The sequence below is a fragment of the Chrysemys picta genome, chromosome 6 (genome assembly GCF_011386835.1).
Source record: "Chrysemys picta bellii isolate R12L10 chromosome 6, ASM1138683v2, whole genome shotgun sequence".
Lineage (NCBI taxonomy): Eukaryota > Metazoa > Chordata > Testudines > Emydidae > Chrysemys > Chrysemys picta.
In genome coordinates, this window is record NC_088796.1 from 107,314,294 (window position 1) to 107,335,650 (window position 21,357).

A 21,357-nucleotide genomic window follows, 5' to 3' on the forward strand; every position below is an offset into this window, starting at 1 on the left:
CTCTGAGAGGCCAATTAAGTAAGAGGGAAAAAAAACTTTTGAAGTGATAATCAGATAGCCCAGTACAGACAGTTTGATAAGAAGTGTGAGAATACTTACAAGGGGAGATAGATTCAATGTTTGTAATGGCTCAGCCATTCCCAGTCCTTATTCAATCCTGAGTTGATTGTGTCTAGTTTGCATATCCATTCCAGCTCAACAAAGCCCGATGCCAACTCTGTCCACGTATCTATTCAAGTGACATCATCATAGGACCTAATCACATCAGCCATACCATCAGGGGCTTGTTCACCTGCACATCTACCAATGTGATATATGCCATCATGTGCCAGCAATGCCCATGTGCCAGCAATGCCCCTCTGCCATGTACATTGGCCAAACCAGACAGTCTCTATGCAAAAGAATTAATGGACACAAATCTGACATCAGGAATCATAATACTCAAAAACCAGTGGGAGAACACTTTAACCTGTCTGGCCATTCAATGTCAGACCTGCGGGTGGCTATCTTACAACAGAAAAATTTCAAAAACAGACTCCAAAGAGAGACGACTGAGCTGGAATTGATATGCAAACTAGACACAATCAACTCAGGATTGAATAAGGACTGGGAATGGCTGAGCCATTACAAACATTGAATCTATCTCCCCTTGTAAGTATTCTCACGCTTCTTATCAAAACTGTCTGTCTGTACTGGGCTATCTTGATTATCACTTCAAAAGTGTGGTTTTTTTGTTTTTGTTTTGTTTTTTCCTCTTAATTGGCCTCTCAGAGTTGGTAAGACAACTCCCACCTGTTCATGCGGTGTGTGTGTGTGTGTGTGTGTGTGTATGTATGTATATTTATTCCACTCTATATGCATCCGAAGAAGTGGGCTGTAGTCCACGAAAGCTTATGCTCTAATAAATTTGTTAGTCTCTAAGGTGCCACAAGTACTCCTGTTCTTTTTGCACTACCAGGGAATTAAACCTCAGTTAAGATGTCTCTTCTTGGAAATAGTTCTTTATACTTCACAGTCCAAATCAGATTGATTTGGACTATGTTGGCTTGTTTGTGTGCTGTCTGGAACAGAGTCAATTATTTTTTCTGAGTTTTCTTAGAATATCGGGGTTGGAAGGGACCTCAGGTGGTCATCTAGTCCAACCCACTGCTCAAAGTAGGACGAATCCCCAACTAAATCATCCCAGCCAGGGCTTTGTCAAGCCTGACCTTAAAAACCTCTAAGGAAGGAGATTCCACCACCTCCCTAGGTAACGCATTCCAGTGCTTCACCACCCACCTAGTGAAAAAGGTTTTCCTAATATCCAACCTAAACTCCCCCACTGCAACCTGAGACCATTACTACTTGTTCTGTCACCTGGTACCACTGAGAACAGTCTAGATTCATCCTCTTTGGAACCCCCATTCAGGTAGTTGAAAACAGCTATCAAATCCCCCCTCATTCTTCTCTTCTGCAGACTAAACAATACCAGTTCCCTCAGCTTATCCTCATAAATCATGTGCTCCAGCCCCCTAATCATTTTTGTTGCCCTCCGCTGGACTCGTTCCAATTTTTACTCATCCTTCTTGTAGTGTGGGGTCCAAAATTGGATACAGTCCTCCAGATGCAGCCCCATCAATGCCAAATATCCCTTGATCTGTTGGCAATGCCCCTACTTATACAGCCCCAAATGCCATTAGTCGTCTTGGAGACAAGGGCACACTGTCGACTTGTATCCAGCTTCTCATCCACTGTGACTCCTAGGTCCTTTTCTGCAGAACTGCTGCCTAGCCACTCAGTCCCTAGTCTGTAGCAGTGCATGGGATTCTTCTGTCCTAAGTGCAGGACTCTGCACTTGTCCTTTTTGAACCTCATCAGATTTCTTTTGGCCCAATCCTCTAATTTGTCTAGGTCCCTCTGTATCCTACCCCTACCCTCCAGTGTATCTACCACGCCTCCTAGTTTAGTGTCATCTGCAAACTTGCTGAGGATGCAATCCATGCCATCCTCCAGATCATTAATGAACCTATTGAACAAAACCAGCCCCAGGACTGACCCTGGAGCTAGTTTTGATAACTTGAGGTGATAGTTCTAATGAAACTTGGTTGTATAACTTGTGAGTTAGATGTTTAGACCATATGCAGTGGTGTTGGAGCCATGAGCATTGTGTAAGCTTGAAAACTTGTCTCTTACCAATAGAAGTTAATCTAATAAAAGATTCTCACCCACCTTTAAACTACATGACTAACAAATCAAAACAGGGAAGTATTGTTTTTTGGGTCTATCCCTCATTGAACTTGTTAACACTGTGCTATGGAAGGGTAGAATTTCCAGCCTCATTTAAACACAAGCTTGTTGAGTTTCTAGTCAAGCAATCCTCTTGATACTCTAGTCATAACCCTCTGTCTAGAATCTTTTCTTGTTAGGGAAGATTATTGAGGAGATTGATCTGAATCTAACATTTTCAGGTATTAGCTAGTTGACATTATTCAAATTTTGCTTTTGACCCTTTATTAGGGTGTGTGTGGAACTTTTCAACCCCCCCCCTATTTTTGATTAAATATTGGTTTGTTGGGGGGGATCTGTTTTAATCAGCTATCTAGCTGGTCAGAATTTTTCAATCAAAAAAAACATTATCACAACATTTTGACATTTCAAAATTAAAAAAAAAATTGCCACTAAAACAGATTAGAAAGTTGACAAAACTCCAACATCACTGTGGTGATTTCCTTCCTTCCCAGCCATTTCTAATACTCCTCCAACCACTGAAAATTGTCGCTTCACTATCTAAAATACTGTGTTTAGGCATAGGACTTTAAATAAAACATGGAGAATGATACAGAACTTCTTTTCTTGTGACACTTTATTTTAGCATAGTGTGGTTTGGGGGGGGCAATATTCATATAAATAATATGGAACTAGGTGGATGGAACTTCCTCCATAGCCTGAAAAGAGGATCCCATTATCTTGATAATAGATTAGCAGGGATATGCTCAGTGAAAAAGCTTTAAGTTACTGTATTTACCTCAAGACTTCAGGGCTCCTTCAGGCAACAGTGCATAAGCAGTGCAGAATAAAATTCAGATGACATCAACAGAACCCCATGTGCACCAAGAAAGAAACATTCTTTGTCCTACTTCTGGCAAGCACAGCACAGCTAATGGGAAGGCACTTAGTTGACCTATCTGCTTTCCCTAGTGATTGTGGTGTGTGTGTGTGTGTTTGTTTTTTTCTCTAGCTTTTGTAGGGGTTTATAAAACATTTTCAGTCCAGCTAAGGTGCCCAAATGGCAGTCTTATCTAATTTAAACCTGACACTTTTGCATGTGGAATGATCTAAATCAGTAGTATACTCCCCAGAACTCAGTCCTAGAATGTTACCCACCACATGTATGCCTTTTGTGTCCTCCATTTCAGAACTATGCAAGTATCTATTCTGTGTGGGGAACTGAACAGAGTATATTAAAAATTATTTGGTCTGTTTCTCCTCTGTCATATATGCTGATTTCTACACTGACTTTAATGGAGTTACTCCTAATTTACTCCTGTCACTTACACTGGTGTATTAGGCCAACTATTGCTCTAATAATCTGATGGGGATGAGAAAAATACTTAAAATATTTTTCCATATTTCAAGTCTTTAAATCTTTTTGCACAATATTTGCACATAACCTAGCTATCATTTTAGTGACTTATATTAATACTGTGTCCAGAGAGCCAGATTGTGAATCCTATATTCCCGCTGGTAAGCAGCTAATCACATGAATGAGAGTATTCATATGATTAACTGCTCCCCAATGGAAGTAAGGGCTTCACAATCTGGTCCATAATGACACATCCTTAATTTCCCTTGGCTTCAGAAAGCCAAATGGTCCTCTCAGCTAGGACCACAGAGGTGAAATGTGGGAGAATTGCAGAGTAGCTTGTCTACCTATGCTCAGTGTCTGCCTTCTCATGTCACAGTATTGACTGAATTAGTACAATAGCATAGAGTCAGTCTTACACTTTAGTGTTGTGTTGCTATTTGTGAGGTTGCAGAACAGCAGTAGGGGAGATTGGAATTATGTATTTTGAAAATGCTGATTTGTTTGCCTGGCTCTGACTGGGTTCACAAGAGATGTGTAGTTGGAAGTGAAAGCAGTCTACCAAGCCACAATAAATCTTTGCACAGTGGCAGTCCTTGTACTTCTCCTAGAGCAAGGTCTGCTCTAGAATATCGCCATTGCCTATGACAGTCTCCCTAGGGGACAGGGCAATTGATGCATCCCACCTCCACTGTCTAGGAAAGAGGATGCTGCATGTACAAAAATCTTAGTGATTATGCTTTCCCTCCACATGTGGCAGCATTGCACTGGCCTGAGGCACAATTATTTCCTGGCACATGTTCTGAGGTGGTGCAACTGTATATTGTCCCCTACCATGGTCTGTGGCTTTCAGTTTATACCTATTGCATACAAATATTATCAATAGCAATTTCTCATTGCTCCTATTGCATGATCATATAACAACTTCTCCATAGGGTCATCCGCTAGATACCTGACCACAAAATATATTCTATTCTAAATTTAAAACTTCTGTCTTGAGTACTTCAACATCCAGGCCACTACAAGTCCCTTTTAGTTCAAAAGTCAGAAACAATGTGTCCAATTCAGACCCATGTAACTCCATTGACTTCAGTGGACTTCAGTTCTGCCTGTTGTCCCTTAGGAGCATCCTTCATATATCTTCCCCAGAGTAGAGTCTTGCTGCTTTGTATGCCCTGGTGACCTTCTATATAGAAGTGAGTATCATGGCACTGGTGGATGCTGTCTTACTAAAAGAAAGGAGGATTCGACTATTGAGCTGAGGATGTTTGCTACTAAAGAAAGCTGTTTGCATAAAATAAGAACTGGCTTGAACCTCATTCCAAATTTTGATGAAATTTGACTTTAATCTTTTTGAATATGAAAAAGACTTCACTAGTCTTGTATAACAAAATGTGTGCATGCTTCTCTATGCTATGATATGCAGCAGAAATACCATGAGGAAGGCTCTTTTTCTCATATTGCTGACCTGACACAGATCAAGAAACACTGGCAAATGGCAATCTTAAACCAAAAATGTTCAAATCAACTTGCACAAACATCAGGTGAACATCCAAGCATTTGCATGCTTCATCAAAATGAACCTCCAAACCTTCAGTGTTAATCAGTCTCTCTAGCCATCTCTCCTAACTGTAGCGGTTAGTCTCAGCAGTAGAGCAGATCAGCTTCTGTGTACTTATCTCCCTCCAATTCATCTCCCTGAATGTGCTGTGTTGAGCTATTGCTTGAAAATAATTCCATCTGGGAGATAAAAGGACGATAATGTAGGGTTTGTATCTACTTAGCCACAAGAACAATTGTCTAATCCTTCTTTCTGTTCATTGACTCAACAACCTTTCATTTTTGCTTGTACAATAACAATTAAAAATAAAACCAGGGAGAAGAAAAATCTAGTTGTGGTCACCATTGACAGCAAATTCACAAGGTCCAGCATAAGGTACTGGGCCATGAGAAAAATGCCTGAAAGATGATGATGATTGATTTATTTTCTGCATGATAGATTTTCTGTTAAAATGAGGAAGTATGATTTGAAGTGATTGTTTGGATTAAATAAACACAGGACCCAGTCAAAGATTTTGACTTGAACCTTCGCACCAGACATTGAAAGTTCAAGTTCTCCAGACAGACCTGACTAAGCAGTTCCTCACTGTTATAATGGCAAATAATTTACCTACTGAAACTGAACAAAAGGTGTGCAGTATCTTTTCATCTATTAACCGGCAGTCTTAATATGAAGTATATTCAACTGTCAATGCTCCAACGTTTATTTTCCTTAATGTAAAATCAATACTTTAACATAAGCTAATTACACTGGGGCAAAAATACCTTATTCCTTTCTATTGGCTTGGAAGCAGCAGGAAATGTAAGAACAAGGCAGATTGTAAACAATCTTTTTTCTTTTTAAAAATGTTGTCTTAAGTTCATGAAAAAAGATAAATAGGAGTACTGGGATACTGGCAAACTCTCTTCATTAGTAATAGTAATTTATACTTTTATCCACAAGGATCTCGGAGGTTTTTAAAGATTTAGATCTTGTTCCTGAAAACACTTGACATTTGCTTCACTTTGGGCACATGGGCAGTCCTGTTGACTTCAGTGGAACTACTCAAAGGACTGTGTGTTTAGTAGGATTACTCGTGTTTGTAAAGCTAAGCACATGCATAAATATTTGGAGCTCACTCAGTAGTGAAATGCAGTGTCCTTTTTATTTATTTATTTTATTTATTTACTTTTAATCAGCAAACAAACACTATCAAGCTAATTCTTGTAAATAGGTACAACTAGGTCAGTAAAGTTACTCTCCTACCACAGGGATGAATTTTGCCTGAAATGAATAACAGAACATCCAATGAAAACTACTAGAGAAATGATGTAAGAAAAATTTGATGACCCAGCTTGGAATCTTGCTAGGAAAAGTTGTTTTTCCAGCTTTGGAGTATATCTTGCCAATGAAAGATGCTCATTACTCCAGCTGTCACTATCTTATTGGTTCCTCACTTTGCTAACCTGACATTATTAGGATGTCCTTTACTGGTCACAAAAGGAAATAATTACTATGAAGCAGTTTAAAATAAAACTGTCAAACTGAAATCTTGCCAAGTTCAAATGAGTTATTTAATTCATTTTTATTTGTATTCTAGTACTCTCTCCCTCCCCTCTGCTCCTACAACCAAGAAGGGAACGCCACTGTGCTAGCTGCTGTAAAAACCCATAGTAAAAGGCAGTCATGCCCCTGAAAAGTTTACAATCCAAACAGACCAGGCAGGCTGAGAAGGAAAATACCGGAACAGAGATGAAGTGACTTGCCCAAGGGCACAGTTTGAGTTGCAGAACCAGGAACAGAATCCAGGCCTCTGCCCAAGGTTCTAGCAACCAAACTATAATGCCTCTTGCTAAAATTAGTTACAGGGATTACCCGTCACTGAGTCTCTCTACCATTTTTAAATAGTTTTACAATCACAGATTCTCACTTTCAGCTGTCTTTCTCCCCTGTTGCTACCCACATACAAACATAATCTGACTGTCTAGGGGAAACAGCGTAACTGATGATACACAAAGTAAACCAACTGAAAACTGAGGAAAATGGTGACTCCTCTAATTTTCTAGCATTTTCAGGTGTTACTTTCAGGAATATTTGGCTTTTTAAAAAAACTCAGCCAGGTGGGGGTTTTTTGTTTGACTTGTCAGTGTTCCTTTTGAACTCAGCAGAATGAGAACTGATATGTTTATAACAGCATGAACTGTAAGAAGACCACTTCTACTATGTAACTTAAGCAGGCAAAATCATAAACAAAATAAAAACTTTTGCACTTACAACAGCCTTTATGTGTTGCAATATATATAAAATGGGCACCTATCCACAGTCTCTAATAGTGACATTACTTAAAGATGCCCCACAGGGTTCAAATCCCAACTCTACCACAAGCTTCCTCTGTGACAAATCACTTAGGCTAAAATTATTAAAGGTATTTAGGCATTGTTGCTCTCAATATTGCAACATGTAACTGATTATGGGATTTTTAGCTCCTAAGCCCCTAAATCACGTTTGAGATTTAGGCTCCTATCAATGAGGTGTTGCAACAATGACTAAATACTTTTAAAAATATGAACCTCACTTAGAAGCCATGTCTACACTGGAGCTGGAAGCAAGCAAGTTGTGGCTTTGGCAGAGACTAGGGCTAGCCACCCAAACTCCGTGTCAGGTCGGCTTGGGAGCCCAAACTGCAATGTCTAAGCTACTATTTTTAGCTTGAGCCTTGCAAGGGCTGTCTCTGTCTACTCCTGCTACAAGGCACACTTCCAATTGAAAAGCAGACATAGGCTGTGAGCCTCGATTCTCTATCTGTAAAATAGGGATAATACTTACCTATTTCACAGATGTGTTCGGAGGATAAATCAGTTTTTAAATTGAATGGTTTTTTGAGATCTACTGATGAAGTGTCCCATAAGAGCCAGGTATTATATTATTACCCCATCCCCTTCAACCAATTCCCCACCCTTAGAATTACAATTCTCCCCTTCCCTCACCCATCCATAGTTTCAAATGCCCGGGCAGTGGATATTTTTTTTCCTTCCTCCAGAAAGGAACCCATTAAATATCACAACATCCTTTTGAGGTGAATAAATATAGATGAGTAAATGGAGTCAGAGAGACTGATTGAAGTTAATGGAACACCCGAGATTAGAACTAAAGAGCTAATTCTTAGTTTTAGGCTATAAATTACTCAACACTTCATCTTCTCACCCTGTGTGATGAACTGGAGATGGGAACTTCCCCTTATTATGAACTGAAATGACCATGATAAACCATTTGGATCAATGCTATAGCATGAAAGACTTCCTTCAGTCATCTACACAAAATCCATAGTTTCCTGAATGATGCACACCACCTTCTTTAATAAAGAAACTTCCACAGTGAGATCCATATATTAATGGTGGGAAATAGCGTGGGGTTTTTATTTTGTTTATTTAACCGGGTCTCAAGAACTGAATGAAAAGGAACGAGGTTTTCTTTTAGCAAATATGAATTGTCTCTAAAGATACAATTAGCGGAGATAGAAAAGGAATCTTACACAAGGCAAGAAATAGGTCAGCTCAGCTGAGGTTCCCTATTGCACTGACAGCTGGCTGAGGCTATAGATGTGCTAGATATATAGGTTCTAATGATTTATTGTTCTGTCTTTTTATCGGTCTATTGTACAGCAATGTGGAGAAAGCAGCATTAGAAGAGCCACAACTTGGGAGGGAGGGTTTTTTACTTACAGATTCTATCGGACTTGAGTACAATTATGATGTAGCATTCTCCCCACCCAAGTACAAGAAGAAATCTTGATGATTATCTCTGAACATGGTGAAAAGCATCACTGGTAAGAGGGAGAATTTTACTTGTCTGATCTTACAGTGCGTGCCCGTCAAAAAATGAAATTTAACATGACAAAGAGCTTTCTTCAGTCCCATGTACAATATTTTATTTTACAACTAATTCCAGAGTGGAGAGAGATCCCACAGTATAAAAGAGCAAGAGGCTTCTGCTAATGGAGAAAAAGTTTGAACTCCATTTTCTCCCTTTAGAAAATGGTATTTGGGCCTGATTAACTCCTTGAATACTCTGGGTTTATAACCATGTAATTCCACTGAAGTCAGTGGAATTATTTCTCATTCTGACTGATGTAAGAGAGATGTTTAGAGAGTAGTATGTTAAGGGCCAGTATCCACATAAATTGGAGTAACTTCACTGAAGCCAATACAACTGCCAATGTATACCCACAGAGTACAGCATCTGTGAAGCAGGATGTTTTTAAAATAAAGTGAACAAATGAGGGAAAGAGCTGAATATCTAAATTAAGGCAAGGGGGAGAATTCTTTACAAATGAACTTTTAACTCTGATTTTTAAATAAAGACCATTAGAAACCCAAAATTCTCCAAGACTGCTTTCTTGAGTAACTTTCATTTATAAATGAGATGATGGCTCTTAAACCTTTGCATTCTTGGAAGGTTACATGGATGTGATACAGTGTTCCAACTATTAGCTTGAATGAAGATCCCTTATAATATACACGTGTCTTACCAGCTTGGTAGTTCAGAGCAGGATTTATGAGCCAGGACCAGATTTTTCCTCTCCATCTCAGTAAACAGAAGGGGCTCAAAGTCCAGTAGCAAGGTCTGCAGAAAAACTGGGAGTGTAACTTATGCTGAACCTTTTATTTTTCCCTAACTCCTCAGATCTCAATCTAGAGAGACACTCTGTGGCTCTGGAATCAAAGAATGGTTTGAGATGTATCATGCATCACTTCCTCAAAGACCCTGCAGTAACTCTATCTAGGTAAATGCTGAAGGGTCCGGCCCAACTATAGAGGCTTTTCTTCTCTGTGCTATGGAATTGTCCCTTTAAAGGGGTGTTTTGGGGGAGGGGCAGGGGGAACAGATCATCTCTAATGTATCTACACTATAACTATACTGATAAGGAGCTGGAATAGAGTTGCAGAGACATGTGGCCTCTGAAGATCCTCCAAGAACTTATTTGAATCAAGGGGTGGGAGGGGGAGAGGAAGCTAATCCTCTTCTCTTCCTTCTGCAGAGGTAGATAAACTCCTCTTGACCAGTACAGGGAATGATATTCTCCCTAGTTTCCCTGGTCTTCACCAGGATATTTTTCAGACTTCAATAATTCTCTTAAGTCACAGTTGTCCACTCTGAACCACTGGTTTTCTATTTTTGACGTGCATTAAACATACATGAAGCAGTTTGTTGTTCGGTAGACAGTACCTTCTTTGGAAAGTCAGCAATCACTAGTTATACAACTTGAGCTTCTTTTTAAGATCGCAACAATTTGTCTCTACTAATGAAGACAATTAGATTTTTTTGGACTCTGCAACCAAGAGAAGACTTTCTGGTCCATTACCCTGATCCATGTGTTGCTGATGTTTTCCTCTTCTTTTAATCAATGAAGTTCAGATAATAGAACAACATGTAGCTAAAGATTAGCAATGGATAAACCACAATATTAGAGAGACAAGGAGCGTGAGATCATATATTTTTATTAAACCAACTTCTATTGATGGAAGAGACTACCTTTTGAGCTACACAGAGTTCTTCAGGTCTGGAAAGGTAATCAGTGTCACAGCTAAATACAAGGTGGACTATAGGAGGGAACACATGTTGAAAGGACCAGTCAAAACGAAGTGGGTCACTAACACCTCTGCAGGCATAGGACAAAGGCGGATTAATGGGTTATAGACTCTAGTAAAGAGACACAAGACCAATACCTCAAGTCTGTCTTGTTTCACCTCCATAGATGATGTTGGGATATCTAGCACACTGGATGTAATACAAGACACGTTGTGATAGGCATGTATAGGACCCATGGATCTTCAAAGGTGTGCTGTGAGGAGGTATTGATCATTGTAGCAGTGGAGATATGTCTGCAGGTTTGCATGTATAGTTCTGGCAGGGTCTGATGCTACTTTGATTTGGTGTGCGTTGGTCGGTGCAAAGCTTGCTTCCAATGATGAGCTTGGCACGGGCGGGGGTTGTTTGCAGGCCAGAAGGCAGGGAGGGGGGAAGATTTGTTTCAGGATATGCTCCCCATCAAGTATGAGTTTTAATGGTTTGTTTGCCTGATGATACCTCACATTGGTTCCCATGTGGGGTGGTAGGTGACAACCAGGGGTGTGTTGTCAGTGGCTTCCCCCCCCCCCCTGTATTGAAGTAGGTTCTCTTGGAGTATTTGGGTGGCCTGCTTCATTATGTGATCTACTTCTCTTGTGGAGTGTGCTTGTTTGAAGGCAGTTTGGAATGTGTTTTGGGTGTGTATCCCAGACTTTCTTCTCAAAATATAATTTCTGGTATCTGATTGCCTGACTGTAGATGATAGATTTCTTGGTGTGTTTTGGGTGGCTCTGGATCTGTGGAGGTAGGTGGGGTGATCTATGGGTTTCTTGTATATAGTTGTGGTTAAGACTCAATTGTTGAGGCTGATCAGGTGTCCAGAAAGTTGAATCTGGTATAAGTGTTCTAGAGAGAGTTTGATAGATGGGTGGTGGGTTGTTGAAGTTGTAGTGGAAATCTGAGGGAGTTTAAGCCATCTGTTCGGAGGATGTAAAGATCAATGTATCTCAGATAGATATATCATAGTGCATTTGTCTGAAAATTCTTTCTCTGGATAGCCCATGAAGAGGTTGGACTATTGGGAAGCCCTCCTACTACCCAGGTCTGGTCCTGTGTTTTGGACAAAGTGTTGGTTGTTGAATGTAAAGTTGTTACGGGTAAGGTTTGGCTGTGTGGTTTAAATAACATATTCATACATCTAGTTACTATCTGAACCTTTTCAGGCTGGCAGATTCTCCTTGAAATCCCGGGAGAATAGGCTTCTTTGTAAAACTTCCAATACTTCCTGCTCCCAGTAAAGCAGGAAATGTTGCAAGACCAGTCTCTCCCATGATATTTTGGCATTTTTTACATCCATTTCCAAGGAGATCCAGGATATGAAGAGCATAAAAATGGAAAGAAATAGGGGAGAATGGAAAGCTTTTTCCTTATCAATCGGAAAAGATTGGTCTCAAATTTTGAAGTCTTTGGCGAGGGATGGTGCAAAGAGGCACCGGTTTGGGTAAGTTTTGAATATCTTAATGAGTTTGTGTATCCCTAATGCTAGCATCCATATCTCCTCTGATGCTACTGGCCTTGACTGTTTTCTTTTAGTGGAATATCAGCATACTTGTGCACGCTAATTTCAGGTACATTTTAAGAGTGTACCAGATTTTCTCACTAGTTTCACAAGGACTAGTTGCACTGACTTGTTACATTATATTGCACAAGTCTTACTAGCCCTTTCTTTTCTTCCTCTTAGGTTTGTTTTGTGTTTTATTTTTTTGAATCACAGTTTTTCTTGCATGAAGCTCTTAAGATGCCATTTTTATTTCAGTTTTTAATTGTATAGCATACCTTCTTGATGTACCTCATAAAACACTTTAAAATGTGTACACTATTACAACTGACTTGAAAAAACTATTCAAAGCCACTACAAAATTCATAGATTTAAAAACTTAAAAATTTGTACTTTATTTCTACTTTGTGTCAAACTTTAGCTTCCAGCCATTGGCTCTTACTATACTTTTGTCTGCTAAATTGAAGAGCCCTTGTCATGGGGAATATAGCCACCACACTGGTGAGAAAGGTGCCAAAGAGGCCCTGTGGGTCATGTATGGTAGGGAGGGGGCCTTTAAAAAGGAGGAAACAGCAGTCAGAAGTGAGGGAAGGAGCCAGAGTGCCTTAAGTAGGAGATTGCTAGAAGGACTTCTGGAGCCACAGAAGGAACTCCTAAGAACATAAGAAAGGCCGTACCGGGTCAGACCAAAGGTCCATCTAGCCCAGTATCCTGTCTACCGACAGTGGCCAATGCCCGGTGCCCCAGAGGGAGTGAACCTAACAGGCAATGATCAAATGATCTCTCTCCTGCCATCCATCTCCACCCTCTGACAGAGGCTAGGGACACCATTCCTTATCTGTCCTGGCTAATAGCCATTAATGGACTTAACCACCATGAATTTATCCAGTTCTCTTTTAAACTCTGTTATAGTCCTAGCCTTCACAGCCTCCTCAGGTAGTGAGTTCCACAAGTTGACTGTGCGCTGGGTGAAGAAGAACTTCCTTTTATTTGTTTTAAACCTGCTGCCTATTAATTTCATTTGTGACCCCTAGTTCTTGTATTATGGGAATAAGTAAATCATTTTTCCTTATCCACTTTCTCCACATCACTCATGATTTTATATACCCCTATCATATTCCCCCCTTAGTCTCCTCTTTTCCAAGCTGAAGCTCTTTAATCTCTCCTCATATGGGACCCGTTCCAAACCCTTAATCATTTTAGTTGCCCTTTTCTGAACCTTTTCTAGTGCCAGTATATCTTTTTTGAGATGAGGAGACCACATCTGTACGCAGTATTCGAGATGAGGGCATACCATCGATTTATATAAGGGCAATAATATATTCTCAGTCTTATTCTCTATCCTCTTTTTAATGATTCCTAACATCCTGTTTGCTTTTCTTGTTTTGACCGCCTCTGCACACTGCATGGACATCTTCAGAGAACTATCCACGATGACTCCAAGATCTTTTTCCTGACTTGCTGTAGCTAAATTAGCCCCCATCATATTGTATGTATAGTTGGGGTTATTTTTTCCATTGTGCATTACTTTACATTTATCCACATTAAATTTCATTTGCCATTTTGTTGCCCAATCACTTAGTTTTGTGAGATCTTTTTGAAGTTCTTCAGTCTGCTTTGGACTTAACTATCTTGAGCAGTTTAGTATCATCTGCAAACTTTGCCACCTCACTGTTTACCCCTTTCTCCAGATCATTTATAAATAAGTTGAATAGGATCGGTCTGAGGACTGACCCTTGGGGAACACCACTAGTTACCCCTCTCCATTCTGAGAATTTACCATTAATTCCTACCCTTTGTTCCCTGTCTTTTAAAGCTCTCAATCCATGAAAGGACCTTCCCTCTTATCCCATGGCAGCTTAATTTACATAAGAGCCTTTGGTGAGGGTCCTTGTCAAAGGCTTTCTGGAAATCTAAGTACACTATGTCCACTCGATCCCCCTTGTCTACATGTTTGTTGACCCCTTCAAAGAATTCTAATAGATTAGTAAGACACTATTTCCCTTTACAGAAACCATGTTGACTATTGCTCAACAGTTTGTTTTTCTATGTGTCGGACAATTTTATTCTTAACTATTGTTTCGACTAATTTGCCCGGTAGCCAGCAGTCCTTCACCCTGACCCTATGGAGCCTTCAGTGAACTCCCAGAGTAAGCCAGAGACTGAAGAAGGTCCTCTTGAAAGTAATAAGGAGATGAGGCCTTTGCTGGAAACACCCAGTGCAAATAACTAGGTGTGGTCAGGTTGTCCCACCATCTGGGTGAGAAACCCCAGGGGACTTTCTTTTACAAGCCTATGGCTATTGGCCTAAGAGTACCTGTAGACTAAGAAGACTTCTTTGTCGACGCTAGCACTTTTTTGTCAGTAACGCACCCCTGACTGACACAAGCACTGGTGTGGACAGTGCTATGTCAGCAGGAGAGAGTCTCCTGCCCACATAACTACCACTGTTCATTGTGGGTGGTTTAATTATGCTGGCGGGAGAGCGCTCTCACTGGCACAGAGTGGCTACACAGGAGACCTTATAGCAGCATAGCTGCAGTGGTACAGCTGTGCCACTGTAAGATCTGTAGTGTAGACCTAGTAATTGTCTGCAATCATGTCATGGCTTAACCTTCTGTTTGATGACTTAAGTGCACTGAGCTTCTTTAGTCTTTCACTGTGAAGCAGGATTCCAGCCCTCAAATATTCTTGTAGCTCTTCTCTGAACCCTTCCCAATTTATCAATATCCCTTTTAAAATGTGGACACCAGAACTGGAGATAGTGATCTGGTAATGGTCTCATTAGTGTTTGTACAATACCTTCCTACTTCTAATGATATTCCCCTACATCCAGTGATCTCACATGTGCCATTGCATTGCACTAGGAGCTCATATCAGTTGATTAGGCACCAGGACTTTTCCTAGTCACTGCTTTCCAAAATTACTCCCTCATTCTAGGAGTGCGCTCTATATTCTTGATGTAAGACCTTGCATTTTACTGTATTAAAAAACATGTTGTTCAAGTGAGGCCAATCTACCGAGTGATCCAGATCTGAGTAGCACTGACATGTCCTTATTGTTTGCCAGCCCAACAATTTTTAGTGTCATTGGTAAACTTTATAACAATTTTATATTTTCTTCAAGACTATTGATAAAGATATCCATAGCGATGGATCAAGAACAGATTCCTGTAAGACGCCTTCAGAAATGCTCCATTGGATGAAGACAGTTCTTTGTCAACCAAATTCGTAATCTCATTTTAAAAATGTGTTTGTTTGACAAGGCCTATTCTCCATAAAATCATGCATTAATTATGCAGCCATCCTTTAATACTTTACCGATTTACATCTTTAATTAACCTACCCATGATTTTGACATGGAAATGGATAGGGAGAAAAAGAAGCTGTAGAGGAGTAACCTTTCCCAGATATCCCACTATATCAGTTTTGTGGCATTTCATTCTGCTTGCTATGCAGGGCTATGTGTAAATCACACAATCTAGCCCCAAATATATTAGGTCTTTCTCATAATTAACTGATTTCCCCTATAACTTATTACTTTCCTCTTATTCTTTACAGATTTGCAGGTTAGATAACTCTGCTAATTATGATAATCAAAAGCCACTTTTAGTTTTTGTTTGTTTTTTTTTTGTCCAAAATCTTTGGATTCCCCTGCCCCCCTCCCCCGATTCACATTGACTTGACTTTTATCTACACAAAAACCACCTTTCTGTTTCAACAAGTTGCACTGGTTTTGTTTTTCTGCAGAGACTGAAGCTGCTAGTTGCTGTTGACATGTGTTACCACATATGTCATGAAAGACACTGCTTATCTGCATCATTTATAATTACTTTAAAAGAGTGAAAATGTCTAGTGTTTGAAAGTCCTTATATTGATTGATTGAAACTCACAGACCTATACTGTGCTTTTCTAAAATCCCCGTTTAAAGAATCATCATTCTCTATTTACAATGATTAACTATGAATCAGTAGCCTGTATTAGATTTCCCCTGAAAAGAACCTGGCATAAGATGTCTTCGGTGGGTAATTGATTTAGGTATCAGACACCAGATTTTGATTGGCAATTACCGTGGTGACACCCATTCTTTCTGGCTGCAAAAACATGGTGTATAGTTTTGCATGCCATGTCATACTGGCCCAGAATAACTGGTAGTGACAACTTGTCTGGCTTCAAAGTGATTGTTTTATCTCCCCCTGAAGTATAAAATAACGTATCACTACAGCAACAAATCAGGTAATTGACTAGAAATAAGTAACTTTTCACCAATTATAGACTGAAACAGGTAATAGGTGGCAGGTTGGAAGGTGTTTAAATGCCAATGCATTTATCTTGTCAGTAATAATCATACTGATGAAAGTTTATTGTTTTCAAATGAAAATGATACATGTATATACTAGATAACTCTGAAAACACCTTGTTTGATTTCCCTGACTCAATACTCCTGTTCTCTTTGAAATCGGAGGTTCAGTGCTGCTAAAGAAGTACTGTGCTAATAGTAAATTCCAGATAGTGTAATAAAAAAAATCAGCATTAAAATTCTTAATGTATATGTTATCTAGGACCAGGAAATCCAAGATACGTGTGTGTTCTGATTAAAAATACAACACAATATTAATCCAATAGACCTAGGAACAAAAAATACTTTGATGGGCGAAATTCTGAAAAATTGTACCTTATGAATCAAAACATAAGATATTTAGTATTTGGATTCTTTCAGTTGAAAGGTTATTCAAAGGCCCTTTGATTAAACGATTCCTTTTGTATATTTGCAATGACTGACATGCAGCTATTTCTAGGGAGAAATGTGGGAAGTATTAAATGTTAGTATAATACAAGGATGCATCCTAGTTTAGGATCGGAGATGAAATAAGGGAGGCGTATTCAAGTGAAAATTCAGGAGAAATTTAGTATAGGTGGTTGAATAATATCCCACTGAATACAAAATATGATTGATCCTTGACTTGCATTTATGAACCCATCTCATTTACTTGTCTGTTCAGTTTTCTAAAATATACAAATGAACAAATGGTAGGTTACAGAGTACTCATCAATTATCTGATGTTAATATTAGGTATTCAGACTTCAAAATTGAACATATATTCTCTCTACATACTTTACCCTAAATATATGCTGTCATGATTAAATGCATGTATTCTATATTGAATATGTGTAGTCAGCTGAATTGTTGTCATGTTGTGGGGTGCAATTCAGAGGCTGTATCACCACTTATAATCCTGAATGTTTCTGCTGCTTGTGGCTCCCTGCCTGGGACATACACACAGCCAGCATGCACTCCAAATTCTGTACAGCTGATTCAACCACTTTGAATCCAACAACCCAATGCCAGCAGTTATCGCACATGCACACGCACACACACATTCTTGTCTTTACCAGACTTGGTTAAGGTTAACAGGTGACCCCCAGTCCCAAACTTTCCCAAACCTGTGTATCCTGCAGTGTCCATCCCTCTCCTGCAACATTTTGAGGAAAAAAGACCTTATTATTCCTCTGAAGAGACGACATCCCACATTTTATCCCCTTAAGTGGTGCCAATCAACATTAATCCAACACAGCATGGTTGAGAATACAATTAAAACAAATTTATTAACACAAGAACGTAGGATTTTAAGTGAGATCAAATATAAGAGATAAAATTCAAATGGTTATAAGCAAATAAAATGAAACCGCTTCTGGTGACTAAAACTTACTCTAGCAAGGTAATGCCTTTGTTGAAGATGGCTCTCCTTCCCCTTGGTCAGGATCTCCTCCAGAAGCCCTTCCCTCCCTTCCCTTGGATGAAAGGGAACTTGGGGTTCTGGCCACTCTTCTTATAATCCAATGAACCTTTGAAATTGATACTTTGAGGGGTAAGCTTCAGAAGAAAAGTTGTTGGTTTTTTTTTTATTCAAGTTGTGAGGAAGCAGACATGGAGTCCGGTTGTGAAGGAAGCACCTTGCTGCTGTTTTTACTCCTCCCCCCATATCCCCCAGGTGTTTGGGGAAAATGTAAATTGTTCTGTTTCCTGCAAGCTCCTCCCCTTGTTTGGTCCTATTTACTACTTTTACGTAAATTGAGGTAAACCCCACGTTCCTCTCTTTAGACCTGTTTAACACCATTACCTAGACTCGACTGTCTGGTCTTGAACATGTATGATGTTACTAGCACAGGGGAAATTGATAACTTTATATATAATGTTGCTTCATACATTTTACCATTATATTATTGACCAGTGAGGAGTTAGTGGTACAAAATCTGCCTTGTGAGGTATCATGACAAGATTATTACAATGGTGAGTAGGGTGTTAGTACAGGGGAGCTTAGTGTCACAATTGCAGAAACTAGTTTACCCTTTGTGAATAAGGGTTCAAATATGGTGTAATTTAATTTGTTGTTTTCAACCAGTTTATTGGAGTTTACCAAGTCTGTCTGATTAATTTCTCTACTGTTATGAAAAGTTACATGGAATATCTTAATGACTACAAGTGTTCATGATCCTTCAGATTGTCTCTGTACTGAGTTAGTTGGCATTGGCTCAGAGGGAAGCATGTCACACTGAATCACATACTTGAACACCTAGATGTTCTTGGGAATCTCTCTTCTAGCAACTGACCTGGTCTAATCCTGTTTAGCTGTTCACACTCTAAAGGGTCAAAGCACATAGCTTACAAATTATGACACCACCCTTCAAACTACATTAATTTATTCCCCACATTTGCTAAATTCCATTCTCCATGATCCAATCTCCTATAGTCCAACCATGGATATTGTTATGCTACTGAAGTATACAACTGTTTCATAAAAACAAGAATTCCGTAGTACTACATGCTAAAATCAGGAAGGAGAGAGACAGTGGAACCAAATTTTTTGGAATTTCACCCACCAAAATATATGAATATTTGTACAACTGTGTAAATCCAATTGCCTTACTTGTCCATGTGTATTTAATATACAAATATTAAATGTCTAATTAGGCATCTACACACCTATTACTCCTTTTCTGAAGAGGCAAAGTTCTCTGGAATAAGAGTTTAGTCAAAGTCCCCTCATAGTTATGGATTTAGCTGGCAGCTGAAAAGAGTACTAGGAGGCATCATGCAATTACTTGGACCACATGCAGCATAAGGGGATTCCTTATGTGCAGGATAACTGTGATCTATAAACCATTCTATAGGATCTCTAGCAATATAGAGATGGTAGATAGCATCAGTAGCTGAATGCAAAAAAATGCATGGGATCTGTTTAATTGCCTGTCCATGCCCTTGTCTAGAGGATCTATGGGTGTAGCATTGCCTTCTGTTGGAAAGGATAATTTTCAAAAGCAGCTAATGACAAAGAATTCCACTTTTATTTTCTTTGCTATCCACATGAGAAGCTGGGAGGAGTTTTCCAGGAGGATGAAAACAGACTGGTGCTGTTCAAATAACTTACAGTGATTATTAGCTTTTGGAAGAAGATAGCCATCTCAGAAGTCACCTGAAGTTCATCCTGCTCCTGGAAGGACTAAGAATGAGGGGTAATTTTGTAGCTGAGCAATGATATTTTAGCATACTACTAAGAGGTCTTCAAAGAGGAAGTGCTTATACAGGGCCGGCTCTAGCTTTTTTGCTGCCCCAAGCAGCAAAAAAAAGCGCCGCTGAGCGCCGCGCCGCCAGAGCCTGCCCCCGCCGAGCGCCACCGGAACCCCCTTCCAGCGCCGCACCCGCGCTGCCCCCTCGCCGAGCCCCGCGCAACCGGAGCCCGCCGCGCTCCCCCCGCCGTCCCTTACCAGGTGCCACCCCAAGCATGTGCTTGGGTGCCTGGTGCCTGGAGCCGGCCCTGTGCTTATATCAGTCAAAATAAAACATGAAACTTCACCCAAAGACAGCCTTATCAAAGAAGTTGAGCTCAGGTTGCTTCAGATTAGGGCAGATAAGATTTAAGAAAAAGCTTAAGTTAGTACCTGAGCAGCTCTTTTTTGAGTTTCTCAGGAGAGTGAATTATTATTATTTTTTTTTAAATAATTTTCTGATGGGACAAAGGGAGTAAAGAAGATTTTGAATAGCATGCTTTCCTCCCCTGCTTCTGACAAGTCTAACCTGTAAGAGGGTTAGTTGGTTTGTACTTAGTCCAGAACTTTTTGGTGGCATCAGAGAGAAGGAAAGAAAGTGAAGGGGAAAATGATGTATTCAAAGATATGGTCTAGTTTGAGAAGATAACATGGTTTTGAGGCTCTGAGTGAATTGGAGTCTGGACGTTTTTGCCATCCCAGACAAAACCTTACATGAGGGACGGAGAGGTTTTGGCCTGAAATCCAGAGACATGTGGTCAGATGGCCTAATCACAAGAGGAAATGCTTATAGTGGTTGTAATTAAATATTCAGAATGTCATGTACCCAAGCCTTGTTTCTTTGCTGAGAGTCTTTCAGTACAGAATTGATGCTCCAGAATGTAATATTATAGAGACAATTATTTATTTGAAGTTGCCAGCCATTGTGTCTGAAAACACTAGATGGCCGTGTGAAAGATGACAATTTTTTGATTAGTTGGCTGCTCAAGGCTTCCATTAGGCCCTTTGAAGTCACCAACTTGGAATGCAAATACAATATGTAACGGGTAAAGCATAAGCAACTTCTCTTATGTTAGCTAGCTAAGGTGCAGAGAGCTGCCTCTGGATGATTCAACACCCCTTGAGAACCTGTCCAGCTCTCTCTCTCCTTCCAGTGCATTCACCTTCTCTTCAACCTCTTTTCAAAAGGAGATTTAGTACTTTTTAAGTCTGATTATACTGCTTTTACAAAGTGACAGCAGTGTAAATGTTTTTTATTAAAAAAAAAAAGCCTTGAAGTGGGTGTAAATTTGTTTCATTGGAGTCTAAGTTTGAGGCATGTGGTTTTCTAGGTCTGGCTACAAGGGTTCCTTTCTGCCCGAAATGGAAGGGCAAGGGAAGAGAGGATGTGATGGGCCATCCACGATTAAGTGCTTCAGTTCTTGGAAGAGTTCAGGTCACAATACAGTATAAAGAGAACTGTGATATGGAATACTGCTTCTGAACTTGAGTTAATATATCGTCTACTGGCAGGCTGCACACAGTTAGCATTAAAAGAGTCTCAACTGTCTGATTCAGATCAGAATCTATATCTATTTGTCCA

General features: G+C 39.8%; 1 long non-coding RNA gene across 1 annotated transcript; it reads left to right on the forward strand.

The window, feature by feature from the left end:
* The first annotated feature begins 8,824 nt into the window (after nt 1–8,824).
* LOC135972500 (uncharacterized) lies at nt 8,825–20,988 on the forward strand. The gene is made up of 4 exons (XR_010588962.1): nt 8,825–8,928; nt 9,786–9,885; nt 12,038–12,171; nt 19,602–20,988. It is a non-coding gene; the product is annotated as an uncharacterized LOC135972500 (long non-coding RNA).
* The last annotated feature ends 369 nt before the right edge of the window (nt 20,989–21,357 follow it).